Consider the following 25,692-nt stretch of genomic DNA (forward strand, 5'->3'; position numbering starts at 1 on the left):
ATGTGAGATATATACACACAGAATATTATACAGCAAAGAAAAAAAAATAATGAAACCTTGCCATTTGCAACAATATGGATGGACCTGAAGAAAATTATGATAAGTGAGTAAGTCAAAAAGAGAAAGACAAATGTCTATAATTTCATTTACATGTGGAATCTAAAAAATAAAACAAAACAGAAACAGACTCAAATATACAGAGAACGAACTGGTAGTTGCCAGAGGGGATGGGGGTGGTGGAACGGATGAAATAGATAAAGGGGATTATATTTTATTTGTATATAAGGGAATTAGAGGTATAAAATAAATAATTCACAGGGATGAAAAGTACAGCATAAGTAATTCAGGAAATAATATTATTTGGTGACAATAACTTCGTATGGTGACAGACAATATACTTATCATGGTAAGCACTGCAAAATGTATAAAATTGTCAAATCACTCTGTTGTACATCTAAAACTAATATAATATTGCAAGTCAACTATAATTCATTAAAAATAAAATTAAGGGGTGCTTGGGTGGCTCAGTCAGTTAGGCATCCAACTCTTGATTTCAGCTCCAGTCATGATCCTGGGGTAGTGAGACTGAGCCCCACATGGAGCCTGCTTAACTTTCTCTCTCTCCCTCTGTCACTGCCCCTCACTGGGCTATAACTAACTAACTAAATAAATAAATAATTATAAAAAATATTCCCTCCCAGGAAACTTTTGGTCCAGAGAAGTAGAAAGTTATAATAGAGTGCGGTAAGTGCTACCACGGGGAGGTACAGAGTGACCCTGAGGTATACCCATGGTCTAGCTTAAGAAATGAGTTCATACGAGATTCAATTCCACTTTTATGAGTGATATATGTTCAAATCCTTAAAGTGTTCAACAGTTACACTGAATCACATATAATTTAGAAAACTATAGGAGTTCTTTCTTTTTTCCTTTTAGGTTTTATTTATTTGAGAGAGAGGGAGAGAGAAATCTGGAACAGACTCTGCAGTGACTGCAGAGCCGGACACCGGGCTCGATCCCATGACCCTGAGTTGAAACCAAGTCAGATGTTTAACTGCCTAAACCAGCCAGGTGCCCCCACAGGAGTTCTTTCAAAAATTTTAAAATATAATATATATACAGAAAGTGAACGTATCTTAAACGTACAGCTTGATGAGTATTTACGAGCTGACACAACTGTATAACCAGCACCTAGATCAAGAAATCAAACAGGACCATCATCTAGAAGTCTTTCTCATGCTCCCTTATTTACAACAGCACAGACTATACTTCTTTTTTAAAGTAGGCTCCCCACCCAGCGTGGAGCCCAATGCTGGGCTTAAACTCACAACTCTAGATCAGGACCTGAGCTGACATCAAGAGTGGGACGCTTAAGTGACTGAGTCACCCAGGCGCCCCAGTTTTTCCTATACTCTTTAATAGAATCGTGGAGCATGCACTGTTCTGTGTCTGGCTTTGTGTTTGGTTGTGGATTATTAATTATTACTGCTGTTTTGCATTGTTTGTATGAATCCACTTATTTATTTCAACATGCAGGCATCTTGGTGGTTTCTGGTTTGAGGCCACTATTAATATTACTCCTATAACACTTCTGGCCATGTGTTCCAGTGAATATATGCATGCATTTCTGTCAGATACTCAGGTAGGAGTGGAGCTGCTGGATCCTAGGGTGTGTGTATATTCAGCTTTAGAAGACAGACAATAGGAGTTTTAATATCATACAAGAATAGCAGAAATAGCACTTGGGAAAACATCTACACTCTAAGATTAAATAAAAAGCCAGGACATAAAACTATATATATCCAAAACTATGTGGGTTTTTTGGTGGTGGCTGTTTTTTTAATCTTAATTTTTTTTTAAAGTAAACTCTATTCCCAATGTGGAGCTCGAACTCATGACCCTGAGATCAAGAGTCCAACACCTAACTGACTGGGACAGCCAGGAGCCCCCGAACTATGAACTATCACAGCACACGGAAAATAACCTGGAAGGAAAATAAATCAGCCATGTAAGAGTGACTATCTTTAAGTGGATGATCTGTTAGCAATTTCTTTCCAACCTTTCTATATTTCCAGGACTATCGAGCATATTAAATCCCATATATATTTTGATCTAAATCCACAGAATACCAAAGTGAAGATAGTTACGATGTTTAGAAGCTATGACATTCTCCAATCCACAAGGAATTTTGTGAAGGTTTGTTGAATGACTCATGTAGAATTCTACGTCACACACTTCGCCCATGTTTATGTATGTTCTTTTTAAAATTTAAATTCAATTAGCCAACACATAGTACATCATCAGTTTCAATGTAGTGTTCAAGGATTCATCAGTTGCGTATCACTCCCAGTGCTCATCACGCCGTGTGCCCTCCTTACATTTTGTGGCAAAGTCTTAGACTCACAGAAAATCAGAATTGGGAAAAATGGTTGGGCTCATCTGGTCCTCTAGATTTCAAATATTTTTAGCTCTGGAAGACTTTACTTGAAATTTCATATGAAAACCTAATACATACAAGTGAGAGACCAGGAACATTTTGAAGAGGCTTTGGGAGTCAGAGCCCTGCCAATTTAGCCAAGGTAAACAGGTCCAAAATGTCAAGAATCTTTTTTTTTTTTTTTAAGATTTTATTTATTTATTTGACAGAGAGAGAGAGAGATCACAAGTAGGCAGAGCAGCAGGCAGCAAGAGAGGGGGAAGCATGCTCCCTCCCGAACAGAAAGCCCGATGCGGGGCTTTATGCCAGGACCCTAAGATTATGACCTGAGATGAAGGAGAGGCTTAACCCACTAAACCACCCAGGCACCCCAAATGTCAAGAATCTTTAAGAGATACTCTTTGAAAACCACTGATCAAATTTAATCCATTCTGGGGGAAAAAAAAAGCTGAAGCAAGGCCATAAAGCAAGTTTGCATTAGAACCAGATTTTCTGACTTGGAATCTAATGTTTTCCAACACATCACTACTTTTCAATGGGCCCCGATGCTCCCCAATCACAGGAGCAATGCCTACGCCCTATGTCTCCCACCCGGGCCAGCACAGACAGCAGTGTCAAGAACATCTTTCTTTCTTTTTTTTTTTTTAAATCAAACAACTGATATATATTTCTGGCTCCTCAATTAGAAAAGGCCAGATTACCACCCAAGGTTAATTATATAGCAAAAAATCTATGCTTGCTTTTATAAAAGGAGGTAAGGATCACCTCAGTCTCCATACCTAACCTCCTCAGTGGCACCAAGGACAGGTCCCAGTACCAGTAAGGGGTAAATTAAGAACTTCAACAATAAAGCAGCTGGGTATATAATGGACTTAAAACCAAAAGCAGGAAAAAGACCTACATGGAAGAAATTTCTTCCTGCCCAGAGCAATTAATGTGGTGAACAGATGGGAAGGGAAGCGGACTATTTTCAGGCTTTAAAGGGAAGATAAGAGATACGAAGAAATAATAAGCAGTAAACCTCCAGTGCAGGGGCAAACACAAGGGCATGTTTTTCTTTTTCCAAAAGATATTTTTAGTGCTGGCAGCAACTGCTCAGAGTGCTACCCTGTCGTTGTTTTTCCATCATTATAAAGGAACTGAGTACCAGAGAGACAGAATAAAAAATTCAGAATGAAGTCACAGAGCAGAGGCATCAATGGAAGCAAGAGGGTTGAAAACAAGCTCCCAAATTCTGGTACGTGTCTTACCCCAAGTTCAGTTTATACAAAGGCGAGCTTCTCTTTATTCATACGGTGGCGTGCAGGACTTCTAGAACTGGCGGTTATAATGAGGATCACGTGGTGGCACTTGTATCGGCAAGGAAGGATCAGGGTATATGCTCCATGATGTTTTAGCGTGGGTTTTTGATTGTGCTGGAGTTACTGCTCCGTTGGCGATCCACACACAGCACAGCCCAGGCCCTCCTCGGCTCATTCACCTGTTACCGAACAGGCTTGTCCCTTGTGTAGTGCCCCCCGTGACAACTCAGCTTGCTCACACCCGCACGCGTACTCTTCCCATGTCACCACTGTCAGGATGGCGTTGTAGTTTCTGGTATTTGCAGAAAACTTTATGACTTTCAAAACATTTTTCACATCTGTTTTCTCACTTTACCCTGATGACATCTCTGTGATGTGTAACTGCTGTTGGGCAGATGAAACTTATGCTCCACATTATCAAGAGCCAAACTATGGGAACAGCCCAAATGTTTATTGACTGATGAATGGATAAAGAAGATGTGGTATAGATAGAGAATGGAATATTACTCAGCCACCAAAAAGAATGAAATCTTGGGGCGCCTGGGTGGCTCAGTGGGTTAAAGCCTTTGCCTTTGGCTCAGGTCATGATCCCAGGGTCCTGGAATCAAGTCCCGCACTGGGCTCTCTGCTCAGCAGGGAGCCTGCTCCCCCACCCCCGGCCTGCCTCTCTGCCTACTTGTCATCTCTATTTGTCAAATAAATAAAATCTTAAAAAAAAAAAAAAGAATGAAATCTTGCCATTTGTAACAACATGGATGGAGCTACAGGGTTTTATGCTAAGTGAAATAAGTCAGTCAAAGAAAGACAAATAAATACCATATGATCTCACTCATATGTGGAATTTAAGAAACAAAACAGATGAACATACGGCAAGGGGGAAAGAAAAAAATGAAAGAGGGAAACATACCATAAGAGACTAGTTTTTGTTTTTGTTTTTAAATTTAAATGTGGTAGGCTCCGTGCTAAGCATGGAGCCCAGTGCAAGGCCTGAATTCATGACCCTCAGATCAAGACCTCAGCTGAGACCAAGAGTCAGCCACTTAACCAACTGAGTCACCCCGGCACCACCCCACCCCAAACCATAAAAGACTCTTAACAATACAGAACAAACCGAGGGGTGATGGAGGGAGGTGAGTGGAGGACAGGTTACATGGATGGATGGGTATTAAAGACAGCACTTGTGGGTCACCTGGGTAGCTCAGTCAGCTGAGGGTCCGACTCTTGATTTCAGCTCAGATCATGATCTCAGGGTCCTGAGATCAAGCCCCTCATTGAGTCCTGCACTCACTGCAGAGTCTGCATGAGATTCTCTTCCTCTGCCCTAACTCTTTTGAGCACTTTCTCTTGCATGAGCTCTCTCTCTCTCAAATAAATAAATCTTAAAAAAATAAATTAAATGATGAGCACTGGGTGTTGTATATCAGTGATGAATCACTGAATTCTACTCCAAAGCCAATATTGCACTGTATGTTCACTAAAATTTAAATTAAAAAAAAAAAAAGAAAAGAAACTAATGCTCTAAGACTGAGTGAGTGATAACTCCAGGGTCTCATGGTTAATAAGTGGCCAGGTGGAAACAAGAATCTTGATCTTCAAGTTTTTAGTCCATCATTCTTCTATTACAACTTACTTTCTACTAAAACACATATAACACCATCAGATGTTACCTAACGTCCTTCTGAAGAACTTCACCATAGCCTCCGTGTGGCTTTCCAACTCTTCCATTCCTGGTGACTTCTCCTGTTTAACCTTCTCTCACACTTCTGTCCAATAAGCACTGGCTGCTTGCTCAAAACAATACCCTCACCTGCAATGTCCTCCTTTCTTTCATTTCACCAAACAGCCTTCAAAGCTTGGCACAAGTGTCTGACAGATCAAATCTTCCACCAAATGCAATTCAGGTCTGAACCACATATTTTGACATTTCATTATATTCAATATAATTTGTAGTAAACCATAATTGTTAAATTATTTGTTATACCACAACAGTTATTTTATAGTTGTTCAATGTTTTGTTTCTGTTAAACACCAAATCCTTCAGTGTAAAAGGTGGTAAAATAGGGGTGCCTGGGTGGCTCAGTGGATTAAGCCTCTGACATCAGCTCGGGTCATGATCCCAGGGTCCTGGGATCGAGCCCTGCATTGGGCTCTCTGCTCGGCTGGGAGCCTGCTCCCCACCCCTTCTCTGCCTGCCTCTCTGCCTACTTCTCTGCCTACTTGTGATCTGTCAAATAAATAAATAAAATCTTAAAAAAAAAAGTGGTAAAATATACTTCTTTCGTGAACATGTACTTCTTTCACGAACCAGCACAGAGGAGACACTCAATAACAAAAGTAGATGCTTTTTGTTTTTGACTCAATACAGTATCTGGTATTCTGTGAGGATATGGTCATCAAAATGACTGGGGTGAGGAAGACAGGGCAGAATTTCAGTCTTGAAGGAACTGGAATACCAGGAAAGTTCCAAGGTAGGGGGCCACCTCCTGAAACTAGGTGCACCATGAAAGCAGAACAAGCAACAATTTGATCTGATGCTCCTTATATACATGTCTTGCTTAAGAAAGAAGACTAGCAGGGCACCTGGGTGGCTCAGTTGGTTAAGTGTCTGCCTTTAGCTTAGGTCATGATCCCAGGGTCCTGGGATCCAGCCCCACACTGGCTTCCTGCTCAGCAGGGAGTCTGCTTCCCCCTCTCCCTCTGCCCCTCCACCCCCCTTGTGCACTTGTGCTCTCTCTCTCTCTCTCCCTCTCAAATACACAAACAAAGCCTTAAAAAAATAAAAGAAAGAAAGAAGACTAGCTTCAATAGTGGACACTAGGTAAACACCAAGTAGCTCCTAAGAGTCAGAGAGAAGGAAAGGGAGAAAGAAAAAGAGAGAATAAGTGTGTAAGTTGTCTCCTAAAAATCATTACCTTCTGTAGGACAGTTGGTATGTATTATATCTAACACACCTGTTGCTTATCATCGGAAGCAGGACTCATTTAAAAAATCCAGGTAATTCTCTAAGACAATGCCTATCTCACACTTGTTTTTGTAAATAAAGTTTGACTGGAACACAGCCAATAAAATCCTTTTTTAAAGACCTTCCTATGCTTACTTTTGTACTACAAGGATAGAGTCAAGTAGTTGCTGCAAAGTCTTTACAAAATATGTACTATCTTGCCTTTTAAAGAAGTTTGCCCACCTCTGCTGTAAAATCTGGTTCTGCCTTTTATAGAGATAAAGCAATCCCTAGCAAGGGAGAGTCAGAAGTTGTCTACAGATTCGTAAAGCCCAGAAGATTTCCACTAATTCCATTGCTTTGGTCCATCACCCCATCATTTGACCATTCTGTCTTAGTGTATCTACCCGTGAAGCTGAGATTATTCTACCTCTCTTGTCTCCTGGGACAGAAATGTTCTAGCACCTGTGTACCGTGTCCAGCTATGATTATTTCCTAATGCTCATGGGTCAGAAAAAGAGTGAACTGTCGGTGTACGACAGTCAGTCAAAGTAGTTACAGCAACAACTTGTTTATCTGAGCATAGGAAGGAGTAGATTTTCTGAGTTAGCGAAAGTATATCCTTCACATTATGTTTATTGCTTTTAGTGGAATCCTTTCTTGAATGCATCTCATAAATTTTTTCGTAGCAACAGAGTATAATAAACACACGTAAACACTTTTTTGCTGACTCAGAATCATCATAATGAAATTTGTTACATTATAGCCCTCTGGGGCCACTACAGAATGGAGGTTAACTGAGCTAACACAAAAGAGCTAAGAAAACAGATTCTGTAGTTCTTGTATCTGCTTTTCTCCTTCCCTCATTCTCAGCAGCCATCCTGCAGTGGAATGCTAGGACTGGAAGTTGATCTAAATCAACTAACAATCTTGTGCTGAAATTCCTAGGTTTAAAAAAAAAAAGTATCAATCTAATGGGATGGTCTGTCTTAGTCCTCTTAGGCTGTTATGACAAAATACCACAGACTGGGTGACTTATAAACAACAAAAATTTATTTCTCACAGTTCTGGAGGATGAAAGTCAGTGATCAGGTGCCAACAAGGGCCAGTGAGGGCCTCCTCTGGACTGCAGACTTCCTGTTCTGTCCTCACATAGTGGAGGGGGTCAGGGAGCTCTCTGGAGTCTCTTCTATAAAAGCACTAACCCCATTCAGGGAAGCTCTGCCATCATGACCTTGTCATGTCCCAAAGGCCCTACCTCTTAACACCAACACCTTAGGCATTAGGATTTCGACATACAAATTCTGGGGAAACACAAACATTGGAAACACAGCAGTTGGTCTAGTTTAGTTCACCAAATCATCAAATACACAGACACAGACACACACACAGACACACAGACACAGACAGACACACACACACACACACACACACACACACACATTTGGAAAGAGAGAGCACGCGGAAGGAGAAAATCTTTCAAGCAGACTCCCCCTGAACAAGGAGGAGCCCAACACAGAGCTTGATCCACACAACCCATGAGATTCTGACCCGATCTGAAACCAAGAGTCAGACACTTAACCAACTGAGCCACCCAGGTGCCCCAAATCATCAAATATTTACAATATGCTTCCTTTGGGTCAATTTACAGTCTTAAATTCAAAGCTGATTAAGACAGTTTCTGCTCTTATGAAACGTAAGATTTCAACTTTGGTAGAAAGTCCAATGTTCTCCTCTAAGATTGTGTGTGAATAAGAAAGCCGTACTTAGAATGCAAGCTGGTGCAACCACTCTGGAAAACAGCATGGAGGTTCCTCAAAAAGTGGAAAATAGAGCTACCCGATGACCCAGCAATCGCACTACTGGGTATTTACCCTAAAGATAAAAATGTAGTGATCCGAAGGGGCACGTGCACCCGAATGTTTATTGCAGCAATGTCCACAATAGCCAAACTATAGAAAGAACCTAGATGTCCAACGACAGATGAATGGATAAAGAAGATGTGGTGTATATATATATATATATATATATATATATATATACACAATGGGATACTATGCAGCCATCAAAAGAAATGAAACCTTGCCATTTGCAATGATGTGGATGGAACTAGAGGGTACTATGCTGAGTGAAATACGTCAATCAGAGAAAGACAATTATCATATGATCTCACTAATATGAGGAATTTAAGAGGCAGGGCGGGGTGTATGGGGGTTAGGGAAGGAAAAAACGAAACAAGATGGGATTGGGAGGGAGACAAACTATACGAGACTCTTAATCTCACAAAACAAACTGAGGGTTGCTGAGGGGTGGGGGGGTAGGGAGAGGGTGGCTGAGTTATGGACATTGGGGAGGGTATATGCTATGGTGAGTGCTGTGAAATGTGTAAGCCTGATGATTTACAGACCTGTACTCCTGGGACAAATAATACATTATATGTTAATAAAAATAATTTTTAAAAGAAACCTCAAAATTGCAAAAAAAAAAAAAAAAAAGCCTGCTAACAAATTCACATATATCTATTTTGCTCATTCAATGTTACCTATTTTGTTTTCAGGGCTCCAATCACACATTCATTTTTCTGATGACAATGAACAATAACTACATGGATAAGATAAAAGTTCTTAGCAGTCAGAACACACTTGCTTTCCACAGTCACAATCTGGCCTTACAACAACATCCCTTAAGGTGAGGTTGCCAAGCATAAATTCCATCTAAAAATGGAGGCTTCTTTGTATTAAAAAGTAGTATGTCAAAGAATCATTTTACAGTAACTAATGTTCTGCCCTCAAATAACACTTTAAAAGTCCAAGGGGACATTAGGTATATTTCAACAAGTTTTTCCCATTGCACTGACCTAAACTTCCTGTCTCCATTTAATAGTGATGAACTGAAGGTAAGTCCTAAATATTTCTACTTGATCATGGGTAAATCTAACAGTAAGATTTTTCCATTATAAGGAGACTTTAACCACCTCAAGACTCAAAATCAAACATAATACAAAATATAAAGGGTACCTGAGGTAAGAGAAAGACAGAAGAGAGAAAAGAGAAGAAAGAAGGAGAGAGTTGAGGAAGGCAGAGAGAAATGGAAGCAAGAGAAAAGAAGATCAAGAAGAAAATGACAAAGACTAATACCCAATCAAGATGTCTTTTTTCAAAAAAATCATATTATTGAGAGAGGATCACAAATGAAGAGCTATTACCTTACAAGAATAAGAATGTGAAGAGCGTAAGGTGAAGACCGAGGGACGTGGCTTAAGGTCTGCATCCTCTGACACCTAACCCTTTCTAGATCTGACACCAGCTGATGACACCCGGCTCCCAGCTCCAGGGCAAAGGAAGCATGTATGTCACCTGCTGTTCAGGTAGTGATGGAAAAACTTGGTTTAAGACAAAAGCAAAATGTGGTAAAATAGTACTAGCCACTGAGGAAAAAAACCAGGTTTGAACCAGGATTAAGTAAGTGGAAGGTTTAGTCAACACAACAGAAAGGAATGATGACTAAAAGACTGGGGTAGAATAGGTTAAACCATCACTATTTACAGATGATATGAGGAAAAACCCAAGAAAGTCACCTAAAAACTATAAAAATGGAACAGAATTCAGTAAGCCTGATGGAGTATGAATCAACAGCTTCATAAATAATAAATAAAAGATATAATGGATGAAAAGGCCTCAATTATAATAACAGCCAAGACAACAAAATCCCAAGGAATAAACTTACTAGGAATATGAAGGAATATGGGAAGAAAACTTCAAGCCACTTTTAAAGGACAGGCAAGTATCCAAATGGAAAGGCACACCATGGTATTGACAGGAAAAATGTGACATCATGAAGGTATCATTCTCTTGAACTTTACCTAGAAGTCAAATGCAATTTCAATAGAAAAGAACAGTGGGGAAAGCTCTGAGATAGGACAGTAATAAGGCAAAACCAGTCCTACCAGATATTAAGATGTTTTATAGCCTCTCAATAATAAAAACAGTATGAAACTACTGCATGAATACACAGATCCATATGAGAATAGAAAAGTCCAGAAAATAGATCCAAATACATTTTGAAATTTAATATATGACAAAAATGGCATCTTAAATCAGTAGGGAAAGACCATTCAATATATGTTGTTTGCAGAGCTGGAGAGCCAACTGGAAAAAGATAAATTTGGAACCAATATCCACACCATACACCAAGATAAACTCCAAGCTGAGCAAAGATTAAAATGCTGAAAATTTAACTATAAATGTACCAGCAGCCACACACAAAAATGAGAACCTGACATTATCTGCCCCCTGGTGGAAGGACACCTATGAAATAGACTTCAAGTTAAAAAAAAAAAAAAATCCAACTTAAGTCTGATCACGCCTTGATCCAATTACCAACTTACAGAAGCAGAAGAACAAAGAAACTTCACTGCAGGGATGCCATCAGCGAAACCCATGTTATGGGAGACTCGACACTCAGGACATTCAGGGTACAATACACTAGTGAAAAATGCAAGAACAGTATGACCGTCATACACATTTGTCATAAGGAAGGAAAGAATATAGATTCATATTTTCTTATGTATACATCAGAAATCTCTAAAGAGATTCACATAAAACTAAAAACAGTGGTATCTTGAGGAGGGAAAACTGGGCATTAGGGACGGGATGGAATGAAGAGTTTGCTTTATACCTTCTAAACTTGAATTTTTGACCTTTGGAAATTCACTGTTTATTGAAGAATTAAAGAAAGAAAGCAAAATTAAAGTACCAATGAACTTCTTAAAAAAGGACAGTAGCTCTTAACCTTGAAATGACCAAGATAAAAGCTCCTGAGTAGAAGCTCCTGAAGAAGTTAACACCAGGAAGAGATAATGAGCACCTAGATTAAGGTAATGTGTCTTGCTTTTTTCACTGGAGTATTACAATAGTTTCCAAAAGCATTTTTCTGACCGCAGTCTTGCACGTTCCAATCCATACACCATGGGGCTGTTGCGATATCTTCATAATGTTGCAGTGATCTTCCTAAAATGCAGCTCTAATCATGTTTAAAGACTTTGGGAGGTTTCCTTAAAAATTAAAAATAGAACTACCAAAAAAACAAACAACAACAACAATGAAAAAAGGAGAACCACCATGATTCAGTGATTCATGGGTATTTATCTGAAGATAATGAAAACACTAATTCAAAAAGCTATCTGCACCTCCAAGTTCACTGCAGCGTTATTCTAACAGCCAAGACATGAAAACAACCTAGGTGTCCACTGATTGATGAATAGATAAAGAAAACACAGTATATATGTTTATAATGGTATGTTATTCAGCCGTTAAAAAGAATGAATTCTTGCCATCGGGAATGAAATGGATGGACCTTGAGGGCATTTTGCTAAGTGAAATAAAAATCCAAAAAACTGAGGTCTTACAGAGAACAGATGGGTGGTTGCCAGAGGTGGGGGTGGGGTGGGAAGGAAGATATGAATGAAGCGGATTAAAAGGTAACTTCCAGTTATAAAATGAATAAGCTATGGGAATGTAATGTACAGCACAGGGACTATAGTTAATAATACTGTGGTGCATATTTGAAAGTTGCGAAGAGGGATCTTCAAAGTTTTTATCATAAGAAAATAACTAGAACTATATTTGATGACAAATGTTAACTAGACTTGCTGTAGTAATAATTTTCCAATATATACAAATATGGAATCATGTTGTACACCTGAAACTAATACAATGTTAGATGTCAAATTATACCTCAATTAAACAAAAAACTTCCAGTGTCTCTGAAACCTACAGGATCCTGTTCAACTCCCTAGCATGGCACAACATTCAACATCTTTCATAGTCTAGCTTTTTTTTTTTTTAAAGATTTTATTTATTTATTTGACAGACAGAGATCACAGGTAGGCAGAGAGGCAGCCAGAGAGAGAGGAAGGGAAGCAGGCTCCCTGCTGAGCAGAGAGCCCGATGCGGGGCTCGATCCCAGGAACCTGGGATCATGACCCGAGCCGAAGGCAGAGGCTTTAACCCACTGAGCCACCCAGGCGCCCCTCATAGTCTAGCTTTAACTTCTCCTTTTTCCCAGGGTTTGCCTTATCACTTCTCACTACAAATCCCAAACCCCAAATACACTGGATTACCTGCTGGATTCTGATACATCAAGCACTTTCTTCTCTGTCCCTGGTAATCTCCCTGCCTCGAACTTATGTCTTCTCTTCTCCAGCTAAGACCCACCTAAAATGTTCCAACTTTATGAGGCCCGCCCTCACTTCCTCCAAGCAGAACTTACTGGGACCAGGCTCCTAGTAGAACTGATTCCCCCCCTTCCATCAGGCTCAGAGTCCTCTGTTCAAACGTCTGATACAGCACTTGTCACAGCATGCCATAACTATTATTTGTTCTAGTCAGTATTTAATAAATGAATTATCATGCCTTACAGCCAACCCAACTCCTTCTCCAAAGATCCTAAATTCAAAGAATGGGATTCCAAAAAGAGAATCAAAAGCCAGGGTTGTAAACAAAAATTACTGGTTCACTGAAATGAGTTTATTGGCTTGTCTTCATTCCAGACGGTCCTTGAAATCAACACCCCGCATTACTCACACGGCACATCGAGAGCAGCGAGGCTTGTGCCCTTCTTCCAACAGGCTCCAGCAGGCTATCAGACTCCTTTGGAACAACAATAGGAACAACTTTTCCCCAGGCATATACCAACTAGAACCCCACTGTCTAATTTCTTGGGCAGGTGAGCGAAGTTGAAGAGCTTGTTCGTGGAGAGCCAAGAGTTGGTCATTAAGAGCAGAGACCAGAAATCACACATATTCCTAATTAGATCCCAGTGCTAATCTCCTAGAAAGCAAAGGAAGCCGTCAATCTCACTACTCTTTTCTTCTTGCACACACAGGATATTTGAGTTGGTGAGCAAGTGTGGGAGTGTGCGCGCAGAAATCCTCCCGAGCCCTGACAAAGCCATGGGGCATGGCTGCTGACCAAAGTGCTGGAGTGGAGGAGGCCCTCGGGACCAGCGGCTGCCTGCCCCACCTGTAGGTAGGTCGCCGAGAGTTTTGACTTCCTTTTTTATCTTTTACTCAAATGTAATCTTTTGCATCTTTCTCATATTTCTTACAACCAAACTGCCCTAATTTTACTTCCCTCCTCTTCATTTTACTTCCCCGCAGTGTTATCCCACTGCAAGCTTCAGTGCCCCGAAGAGTCACTTATGTTTTTCCAGATGATGCTGAATGTCTGACCCAACACCATTCACAATTTCACCGAACACAACATTCGAGCACTCTCCTAAATCATGACTCTCTGACCACCTCTTCTTCCGCTGGGGCAAACCCAGAACCCCAGGACTTTAAGCTGGAAGCTATCTGAGAGATGGAGAGGTGAATGCATTTGTCCAAGATCATGCTACTTAACTGCAGAACCTTGATCAGAGTCTGTTTTCCTCATGTCCAGTTCATGCCATTTCTATCACATCAAACTGTCCTCGTCCCTGTCACTTTTCCTTTTATCTAAGATACTGTTTTTGAATTTCTCTTTCATAATAAACTGTGTTCTTGCCCACTAGAATCCTCAAATGAAGGAATTTTCTGACACCAGGAGCATTTTCTTGAATTATACTCAAATTCCCTCTTGCAAAAAGGAGTCAAAGTGGTGGGGGAGGGGCCAGAGAACTGGAGTCCAGGGGAGACTCATGTTATTCATCTTCAATTTATCCTCCAGTTAGAGAGTTCTGAAGTGACCTGGTATTACATCTCTTTCATATTGCGAGTAAGTTGTACTCAGGGCAGCGAAGGTCAAAAGGTAGACCAGGCTCCACTGCAACTACTTGGCCAAATATCAAGAAAGACAGTAGATTTAATTGCTCTGTGTTACAGCCCAAAATAAATGAAAGGAACAATATCATTATAAAATAAATAATTCCAGTGAGAATCTTCCTGCAATCACCCGAAAGCCTTCTGGGGAGCAAACTATTAGTAGCCAACATAAGAAGAAAATTCCTGCATATTCAAGTAGACATCTGTTATGAATTGAACTTTGTCCCTCCCAGAACACCTTGGAGTCCTAAGCCCCAGTACCTCAGAATGTGACCTTGTTCGGAGAGAGGGTCTTTACAGAAGTAATCCAGTTAAAATGAGGTCATAAGGTTGGGCCCTAATCCATGTCCTTATAGAAAGGGGAAATTTGGACAGAGACATGTAGAGAGGGAGGACAGTCTGAAGACACAGGGAGCACATCTATCTAGCCAGAGAACACCCGAGGCTACCAGAACCTGGGAGAGAGCAATGGAGCAGAGTCTCTCTCACAGCCCTCAGAAGGATGCAACCCTGCCAACACCTTCATTTGGAGTTCTAGGCTCCAGAACGGTGAGAAAATGAGTTTCTGGTTTCTGTTTTGTTTTCACTTTCTGTAGTGTAAGCCGCCCAGTACATGATACTCTCCGATGGCAGCCCTCACAAACTAGCACGACAGTTGGTGACCAATGGGATTCTCCTAACCCCCAGCCAGTACCGGCAGGAATCAAGCTCAGGCGAACAGAGGGACTGCCTCTTAATGTTAGTAAGTGGTATAGAGCTTAGCTCACCACAGAAAACAAACCCAAGCGTTTTACTACTTCAGAATAATTTACGTCTCTATGCAAAGGCCAGTTTTAAATGATGCTTCTCTCTAAATACCACACTCACTTTTTGTCAAACCAGGGTCCAGAGAGTGGCCGCATGCACACACACATGCGTGCGTGCATACACACACGCACACACATGCACACGCACACACAGAGTAAATCGCTATATTGGGGTTTGAATAGATCGGAAGTTCCCACAGTTGCTGGGACTCTGATTGCAACAATTCCTGTCAGTTTAGCAGATGAGACTGGAACAGCTGCATCTTCAATACACATCATTGTCTTAAAAAGATGTTCAGAGTGAATTGCAATTAAATTACAGAGCTGTCAAAAAGGGTTATAATAATAGCATTTATTCACCACATTTACAAGGCCAGACATACACAAAAGGAAATAAAAGCTGAAGGGAAAAAAGAAAAAACCCTCTCCACATTACTTACCTCAGCAGGAAATTTGGTCGAGGGGAGAAGAAAAGATGAATTAGTTATCAGGCAACAAGCCTAGCAACAACAATGCTCTGTGTTTCCGAGGGTCCTCCATTCCAGAAGTCAGAGGTGCTTTAAGTCATCATCTGGTGGAGACTCATCTCTCTTTTACAGTTGGAAAAAGGAGGGCCAGCAAGGTTGCCATGACTCACCCACAGTTACAGACAAGCAAGGGAGGAGCTGGGATCTGAACCAAGAGCAAGGGTGACTCCCGCCAGTGGCCTGAACAAGGAAAGCAAAATCAGGACAGCCAGAGCTGGCCCCTTGTTTTGCTCTCATCTAGAAGAGGATGTTAATTTATCCAGCAATTGTTCTTGGAGAAGCTTGAATACTGTTCTTCGCTTCTGCCAAGATGACACAAGTAAGAGGGGGAGAAAATCCTCCACTGACATTTGTGCTCGTCAGTTCTGTTACTGATCAATAATGCATTCAGAACCACCGGTTCACTTAGTCACCTTCAACTCGGTGTCCGAAAGATAAATTGAGGATAGTAAAACTTATGCAGTGAGAAAACTCCTTGAATAAAAACAAAAAACAAAAAACCAACAACAAAAAAAACAACCCAGCTAACGAGATCACCATGTAATCCCGCAATCAACAAATATCGACCGCGTTCCCTCTTTGTGTACGATGTGCTAGAAACTGTCAGGGATGCACACAGAAGGGTGTCACATTTAGATTTGTTTCTCAAGAGCTCATAATCTAGAGAAAGAGAAAAGATGCACAGAAAGATAAAGCAAAACAGGGCAGCACATACACTGCATTCTAAACGACTAACTGGGCCACATAAACAAGTTCAGAACAAGAAGAAAACTAATGGATTCTTACCAGTCTCTCTTTCACCCTTTCTTCCCCGCATATGATCACATTGATGGCGGCTTTCTTGGCACCCTCAGGTTTACCTGAGTGTTCTAAAAATCTACTTCAATTGGTCTTTCAATTAAACCTTCCTTTCCACTAGTAAGTGGTATTTCCATCATACATAAAGTCCCAGCCCAACCCCCATTTTACACCCTTGCTTGGTGGCAGTGGAATGAATCACTGGGGAAAAATAAGACACCTGTAATGGTGCTACACAGGATAAAATCTGTGACTTCATAGGAGCTGTTCTCTGAATTCAGACTGAGGATAAATAACACGTGACATTATTCTTCTTATCCTGTGCCAAGCGCAGGTATCACTTATTGATCTTGTAATTATTTTTCTTCTCAGTGCAAATACAGCTCTACAATCTTTCTTAAAACAGTACCACTGAGAGCCTCTGGTAAATGCTTAAAATTGACTTGGATAACAGAAGCCACTGGCAATTAAAGTCAGATGTTTGTGTCTAACTTCTTTTCTTTTTTATTTTTTGAAGGTTTTATTTATTTCACAGAGAGCACAAGCAGGCAGAGCGGCAAGCAGAGGGAGAGGGAGAAGCAGGCTGCCTGCTGAGCAGGGAGCCCGATGTAGGGCTCAATCTCAGGACTCTGGGATCATGCCTGAGCTGAAAGCAGCACTTAACTGACTGAGCCACCCAGGCGCCCCTGTGTCTAACTTCTTTTTTTTTTTTTTTAAGATTTTATTTATTTATTTGACAGAGAGAGAGAGAGATCACAAGTAGGCAGAGAGGCAGGCACAGGGAGAGGGGGAAGCAGGCTCCGCGCTGAGCAGAGAGCCCGATGCGGGGCTCAATCCCACGACCCTGAGATCATGACCTGAGCCAAAGGCAGAGGCTTAACCCACTGAGCCACCCAGGCGCCCCTGTGTCTAACTTCTTAATAAGCGAATTATGTCATACCACATTTACCGGGCTGGGTTGAAAATGTGATGAGCAGAGCATGATTCAAAGACAAGTGTGACAGGGATGGACCGCTATACCCCAGTACCCGTTCTCCGTTTCCTCAATGAGATGGTAAACTCCAGTTTTAGCTGGCTACCTGGCTCTCTGCTAAAAAGTCTGTAGCTAAGTTCTAGATAATGAGATATAATCAACTTCCAGGATGTGTGCTTAAATGGGTGGACAACACACACTAGGCCTGGCCAAGGAACAAAGAGAAGGAAATTAGGTCCCACATGTCCTCATGGAGAAAGCCACTATACTGTCCTGAACTTAAGCTGTTACAAGACAGAAATAAATTTCTATTGTATTTAAGCGAATGTTATTTTCAGTACTGCTCTTTGTGGTCAAGTTTATATCCTGACCAGTTTAAAAAAAATTATTCACACTATTATTCACACTATTATTATTAATTCACACTAACCTAGAGAACCAACTCTTTCATTAGGAACAAAACAATATGGAAGAGTAACAGGAAGTTTTTCTTTCAAATAAAAATTGAGGAAAATATTCTTCCAATCTGCTTTAAATATTTTCAGGGGTGAGCATCTCATATGCTTATAAAATCTGCAGTTATGTAGGGAAAAGCTGAGCAAGAACAGATCTCACATGCCTTTGCATATAAATCTCATCAGAGGGAATATCTCAGATGAAAGCTCCCGGGTACAATACTGAGCCGCAGGAGTACTGGAATGTTTCAAAACAACAGACCCTGACTTTTTGCCATCAGAAAGGGCAAACAAATCTGAAACAAATCTGAGGATCTACGTTAGTAAATAAAATAAAGTATGTTTTTCTATTTTTTAAAATTTTATTTATTTATTTGAAAGAGAGCATGTAAGAGAGCACAAGCAGGGGGAGGGTCAGAAGAAGAGGGGGAAGCAGACTCCCCACTGAACAGGGAGCCCGATGTGGGGCTTGACCCCAGGACCCCAAGATCATGACCTAAGCAGAAGGCAGAGGCTTAACCCACTGAGCCACCCAGGTTCCCCAAGTATGTCTTTCTATAATAAACACTGGACTTTTAACTTCCAGCCCTCTTCCCAACATGCTCACATCCATGCACACACACATGCTTGCACACTCACACACACCCATGCTTATACTCACACACAGACATGCATACAAACACTACATTCACACAGGTTACAGAAGAGTTTAGAACAGTACATGGGGGCTTGGTCATCGGTCCTGGGTGATTTTGGCTCTTATAAAGTACCTCCCCACTCTGCCCCACTTCAAACCACTCCGTGGTGCTACCGTAGTCTGGACAGCGAGCGAGACAGGTGTATGAAGGCTCAGTCCGGCCCTTCTGCGACCCGGCTAGAACTTCACGGTGGGAACAAATGCAGGGTTCCCAAAGGCCAATATGAACGGATTCCATCTCCCATAACTCTTGGTGTGTGCATTATTTCTTTTTGGTGGGTGTGGAAGGGAAGGGAATCTAATGTCCTTTTAATGTTTAATGTCAGCACCCAACTTAAAAAAAAAACCCTCTGAAGACCTGATTTACCTCAGTCCTCACCTTTCCTTGGCTTACTCTCAGGCAAAGCTAGCCAATAATTACAAAAAACCAAAAGGATTACGATGATTCATTTTTCTCTTTTTATATTTCACTGAAATTTTTCCTTTTTTAAACACGTATTATCTCACTTAGAAGTGAGACCTAAAAAAAAAAAATCACCAAATTAGAATGAGAGAAGAGTCGAGTGGGTTTGTCTGCTTACACTACTGAAGAAGCTCATTCAGTGAAGCTAGGGAGAAGGATTGCCAGATCCCAATAACAGACCATCTTAATCATAAGAAAAGGAATTTTAAATATGTATGAGCAAAAACAACCCAAAAAAGTGCAAAGAGCTACAGCCTCGAGTATAAACCAGAGAAGCTGTGGTACTCAAGGAACCCAAATGAAGGGACCTGGATTATTGTATTAAGAAAAGAGGACAAGGGCGCCGGGGTGGAGCAGTCATTAAGTATCTAGCTCTTGGTTTTAGCTCAGGTTGTGATCTCAGGGTCACGGGATCAAGCCCCGCTCAGGCTCCATGCTCAGCGCAAAGTCTGCTTGAGACAGTCTCCCTCTGCTCCTCCACCCCAAGCACACACTTTCTCTCTCTCTCTCTCATATAAATACATCTTTAAAATAAGAAAGGACGTTCTAGCTTATTGCTCTTGCCACTTTGTGTCAAGGAACCCGCCAGGTTGTTCCGTAGGCCAGGTAAAAGTGTGGGGTTATGCAGACGTCTCCCTCCATGAGGACACCCAGCCAAGCGTGCTAGAGGTGAATGAAGGCACTCGTCATGTCCCAGGCCAGGGGCTCCAGCACAGGGCGGTGTCTGCCTGAAGGAGGGGCAATTGTTTGGACTACCTACAAGGTTTTGAATCATGGGCCCATGGGGCTGCATCTGCCTGGAGAGGACACCGTAGGACAGCAGATTATGCCAACTCCAGAATATGCCATGTTAGCACAAGGATTATTTTGAGCGGAAGGCAACTGAGGAGATAGAAGAAAAGCTCTCTGCCCTTCCCTTCTTTGCCTAGAAGCAAGACAAACATTTACAAAGGTATCCTCCCTTCCTTTTCTACCAGGAAGGACAAAAGTTAAGGACTAGAGACAGCTTAAACCATTATCAGCCTGGATATGGCCCTAAAAGAATCTATGTAACAAACCTTACTAACTAGCTTTTATCTTTCATGAGTTTATTTCTATATTTGCCTTCCCACAATTTGCCACCCCTAGAATTCAAAGTCCTTTTCCTTTATCTTGTCATGTCTCTAAATATTTATTGTCCTGTTGCTCAATGGTATAGAAAATCAAATTCTAACCATCCCTAAAGTTATTGCCTCTGAGTACTCCCATTCTAAATGTGATACACACATTAAATAACTCTTTTTTCAGGGGCACCTGGGTGGCTCAGTCAGTTAAGTGTCCGACTCTTGGGTTTGGCTCAGGTCATCATCTCGGGGGTTGTGAGATCGAGCCCCCTGATGGGCTTGTGTTCCATGTGGGGTTTGCTTGTCTCTTTCCCTCCCCTCTGCTCTTTCCCTGGCTTGCATCATTGCTCTCCCTCTCATTCAAAAACATAAATAAAATCTTAAAAAAAACTTTCCCCCCCATTAATCTGGTTTTTTGTCAGTCTAATTTAGAGAGAAGTCTAATTTAGAGAGCCGTCTGATTTAGAGAGCCCCAGGTAGAGAACCAAGGAGGATAGTGAGAAAAACAATTTTTTTCCCCTTATAACACCTGTCCCTCATCCTCAAAGAGCATTTTGTTTCAAGGATTAGAAGATCTACAGCCCTGTATGGAGTTAAGTACTAGGTGATCTGAAAAAATGGGAAGAGGGGGATTGGAGGTACCAAGCATGCACATCCTTTCAGTACCAGGGTACCCCTGGGTGAGGAGGTGAGGCGAAGTTGAGCAGAGCCAGTGCAACCTGGAGAGTCCCAAACAGCCCCGTGCTTGCTCTAGTGTTTTGCTTGTCCTGTTTTAAACTTCCTGGGTTTTGAACAAGGTGCCCCACATTTTCGTTTTGCACTGGAGCCCACAGATTAGGTGGCCATTCCTTAAGGTAAAGGTGGCACAGTAAAGGGCTGAGGATTTAGAAACCGCTCAATGCTGCAGCCTCTGGGAGCGCAGATCAATGTGCAACTCTTGACTTGGGGGAGGAAGGACAAAGGGCCCTCAAGAAGCTACTGACCAGGCCCGCCTATAGTCCGTGGGCTGGTAACGACAGAGCACCCGGCCTGCTACCGGGAGTGAGCAGCTCAGGGTGGTTAATTTTGTAACCCAGTTGCTCCTCCTGCAGGTATGAAAAGACTGTGAGGATTCGGGGCCCTCAGAGGATTACTCGCAGGTACCAGATAACACAAGTAGTCCAGCTCAGTGATGGTCCCTCCCATTCTATGCGAGGATGCTTGACTACTAGTCCAGGACAGCAGGAGGGAGAAACAAAGAGAAATTTCTTCACTGACTAGTTTGATCACAGACACTTCTTTTAAGAATCGGAAAATTTGATTGTCATGCTCACCTGCCCTCCTCTCCTTTATTACCCTTCAGCATTTTTATCCTTCTCTTTTAACTTTTTAAACGATTTTTCTAAAGATTTTATTTATTTATTTGAGAGAGAGACGGTGAGAGAGAGCATGAGAGGGGAGAAGGTCAGAGAGAGAAGCAGACTCCCTGTGGACCTGAAAACGATGCAGGACTTGATCCAGGGACTCCAGGATCATGACCTGAGCTGAAGGCAGATGCTTAACCAACTGAGCCACCCAGGCACCCAACTTTTTAAACTTTTATTACAATGTGCAATATTACCAAGGCTAATTTTTTTTTTAAAGAATTTATTTATTTATTGACAGGGATCACAAGCAGGCAGAGAGGCAGGCAGAGAGAGAGAGAGACAGAAGCAGGTTCCCCGCTGAGCAGAGAGCCCAATGCGGGGCTCGATCCCAGGACCCTGAGATCATGACCTGAGTTGAAGGCAGAGGCTTAACCCACTGAGCCACCCAGGTGCCCCAAGGCTAATTTTTTGATAGGAAATATTCAGGAAACTTCATTAAGATCATAAGTATCCCCCCACTAATTTAGCAATGAAACGATTAGAGTGAAAATAAATTCTTTTGAAATTTCAAAATGATAGCACAAGTGAGGTTTTAAGACTTAGCCTACTTTATCTCCAAGTGATAGAATTATAAAGAATTTTTAAAAAGATTTTATTTATTTATTTGAATCTTAAAAAGGGGGATATACCTGGGTGGTGCAGTTGGTTAAGTGTCTGACACTCGATTTCAGCTCAGGTCATGATCTTAGGTTTGTGGGATCCAGTCCCCTGGTCGGGCTCTGAGCTCAGCGGGGAGTCTACTTGAGATTCTCTCTCTCCCTCTGCACCCCCTCTGCTTGCAGGGAGAGAGAGAGCACGCACAAGTGCAAGCAGAGGGAGGGACAGAGGGAGACGGAGAAGCAGGCTACTCACTGAGCAGGGAAATAGATGCAGGGCTTGATCCCAGGACCCCAGGATAATGACCTGAGCCAAAGGCAGACGTTTCACTGACTGAGTTATCCAGGTGCCCAGAATAGAAAGGATTTTTTATCTTCTTTAGATTCTTATTTATCTTCAAAATGTTTCATAATATTTTATGATTAGAAAAAACAAAAATTTCAAAAGGTTTAACCTGAGTAAAAACTATTTCCACATATTTTAGAAAGATCTTTTTCCATATAAACTACTGATACACTATTTTTTTAAGATTTTACTTTTTAAGTATTCTCTACACCCAACATGAGGCTTGAACTCATGACCCTGAGATCAGGAGTGACATGTTCTACTGACTGAGCCAGCCAGGGGTCCCTAAACTGCTGGTATACTAATTAGAAATCAATTTTACCTATTCAATTAAAGCTGGTTCCTTAAGAACTTCTACTTGGCAATACTTCAATAGCTTAGCTCAAATTGTTCCATTTTTTCATCTTTGAAGGCCTTAAGAATGTCACTTAATTTTTCAAATGTGGGGATTGAAAAACACAGAAAAAAGAAAAGTAAAAATCATTCATAATCCAGTTGGTTGAAAAAATTAAAATAAAAGCAAAATATCCCCCAACGCCAGTTTTTTAATACATGAACAAACTTATCTACAATACACTTTTTTAAAGAAAAGAGAGATACACAATTTTCATCTTTTCACATGAAAGTATATCATGCACATCTACATTGGGCATCACATACACACACAAATACACATAAATCTTGTTCTTCTTAACGGCTATCTGAACCATGATTTATTTCGCCAATTCTCCTATTGCTGAGCAATAGATTGTTTCTTACCATTGCAAATATGGCTCCACTGAATATGTCTGTATATGCATTTTTATATACAATGCTATTACTTCTGCAAAATTCTTTTTTTAAGTAGGCTCCATGCCCAGTGTGGAGTCCACTGTGGGTCTGGAATCCATGACCCTGAGATCAAGACTTGAGCTGAGATCAAGTCGGATGGACCCTGAACCAACTAAGCCACCCAGGCACCCCTACTTCTGCACAATTCTTAAGAGTGTTATTCTTCAATTAAAGAGAACAGACATTTTAAATTTTAATAAATGCCATCAAATTAGCCTCTTATAAGGTTGATCAATTTTACTCTCATAACATATGAGTATCCCATTTCTTGCATCCTTTTTTGCATATAACATTATCAGTGTTTTCCAAATGCTCTTAATCTGATTTCAAAAGAAGTTTTTTCATTCACATCCCAGAATATCTTTTCTAACAATTTTTGGTCGCTTGTGAAACTTTTGTAAATGTGTTCATCCCATGCCTACGTTTTCATTGTCTCTCTTACTGTTTGCTTTTATATACTTTATGGCTCAGTGCCCTCCACTGAGGTCAGCTGAGTCCCTTCTTCATGAGGCCCAGGGCCAAGGCTGCTCTTACACTGAAGGGACAGCAGCATCTAAGAACACAACAGCCTCATTAGTTAATTTAATCTTTTCATTGCTCTCACACCCTAGCAAGAAAGAATAAAAGATGCCATCTTGCACGGAGCACTGGGTGTGGTGCATAAACAATAGAATCTTGGAAAAATGGGGGAAAAAAAAGATGTCACCTGCTACGAATGACCCGAAGTATAAAGCTTTAACAGTGCTTTGCAATGCTCAAATACCAAGAGACAGCTTAGTGGAAAGCAACACACCACAGCATACACAACCATGAAGTTATTTTCTTCATTTGAACAATTTCATGTGTACACACAGCAGTAAGAATCACGGCACTCTGCATCACACTGTGAGCAGCCTTAAAGAGACAGAGCCATCGACTCTCGTCCGAAAACTTCTTTTTTTTTTTTTTTAAAGATTTTATTTATTTATTTGACAGAGAGAGATCACAAGTAGATAGAGAGGCAGGCAGAGAGAGAGAGAGGGAAGCAGGCTTCCTGCTGAGCAGAGAGCCCGATGCGGGACTCGATCCCAGGACCCTGAGATCATGACCTGAGCCGAAGGCAGCGGCTTAACACACTGAGCCACCCAGGCGCCCCATCGTCCGAAAACTTCTAAATAACTGCACAGAACACCCCTATCATCCTTTGTAAAAATATCTGGATGTGTACAAAAGAACTAGAATAAAATTTATCAAAAAATGACAAATGTTTGGTTAGAATGGTGAGCTCGGAAGATTATTTTTTCTCTTCTTTAAATTCTCTAAATTGTATTTTAGTTTCATCATTTAGAAATAAGTTTTAATTCTGAAATTAGAGTGGTCATGGTTGCACAACTCCATGAATGTACTAAAAGCACAGAACTGTACACCTTAAAAAGGTAAATTTCATGATATGTGTATTATTTCTCAATGAAGTTGTGATCTTTATAAAAGTAAAATTCTAAAGTTAAAAATACTGCATTGCAGGGGCTGGCAATATATGGGAACTCTGCTTTCTGTTCAATTTTGCTAATAAAACTAAAACTGCTCTAAGAAAATCAAGTATATTTTAAGAAAATACTACGATGCAGTTTTTAATTTCCCACTAATTTTATGTTAAGAATTCTGGAAGGCAGTAGAGTACATAAAAGTTATAGCACAGACAAACCTCTTTGCAACCCCTTGCTCTTGGCCACGATATCTGATAAGCAGTTGAATGTGGCTTCTTAAAGTATCAGTGAAATTTGGGTCAGCATGTTCAAAAAATTCTGTGTGACTTTGATCCTAAGGCAACTTCTTGAGCCTGTGTAGCAGAGTGATCTATGCTTCCACTATGCTTAGTAGAATTAACAATATTAAGATAGAGAGGGACAGTATCTTGGAGATATTCATTCTTTCTCTTTCTAGTCTGGCTCAGCTTCTGGAGTCCCAGCTGAAAATTTCACTGAGTTGAGCTATTTCATATAAAAAAATTAAGTTCTAGGTTAATTAAAAAGTCACTAAGAATAAATTGATTCCATTTATCACCAGTGTACTCTAATGGACAAGAACTCTCTGGGGACTAGCTATTCCTTAGAACTTTCTATTGAAGGCTAAGCTAAAAAAGGGAGAACTTACAAATATTGCATCTAAAGTGCTAAACAAGAAGCCATAATAATCAATAAGATATAAGTGAACTGTTCTACTATAAAA

General features: G+C 40.9%; 1 protein-coding gene across 6 annotated transcripts in view; it reads right to left on the minus strand.

The window, feature by feature from the left end:
- Window positions 1-25,692, minus strand: part of CRACD (capping protein inhibiting regulator of actin dynamics) — a 274,661-nt gene that overhangs the window by 100,738 nt on the left and 148,231 nt on the right. Inside the window, exon 1 of one of the 6 annotated variants that reach the window (XM_045990024.1) lies at window positions 15,730-15,814. The exons of the other annotated variants lie outside the window; for them this stretch is intronic. The gene's annotated coding sequence lies outside the window, so the exon portion shown is untranslated. Of the gene's footprint in view, window positions 1-15,729; window positions 15,815-25,692 lie in introns of those variants that run through there. 6 annotated transcript variants of the gene reach the window in all.

This window comes from Meles meles, chromosome 2 (assembly GCF_922984935.1).
Source record: "Meles meles chromosome 2, mMelMel3.1 paternal haplotype, whole genome shotgun sequence".
Taxonomy (NCBI): Eukaryota; Metazoa; Chordata; class Mammalia; order Carnivora; family Mustelidae; genus Meles; species Meles meles.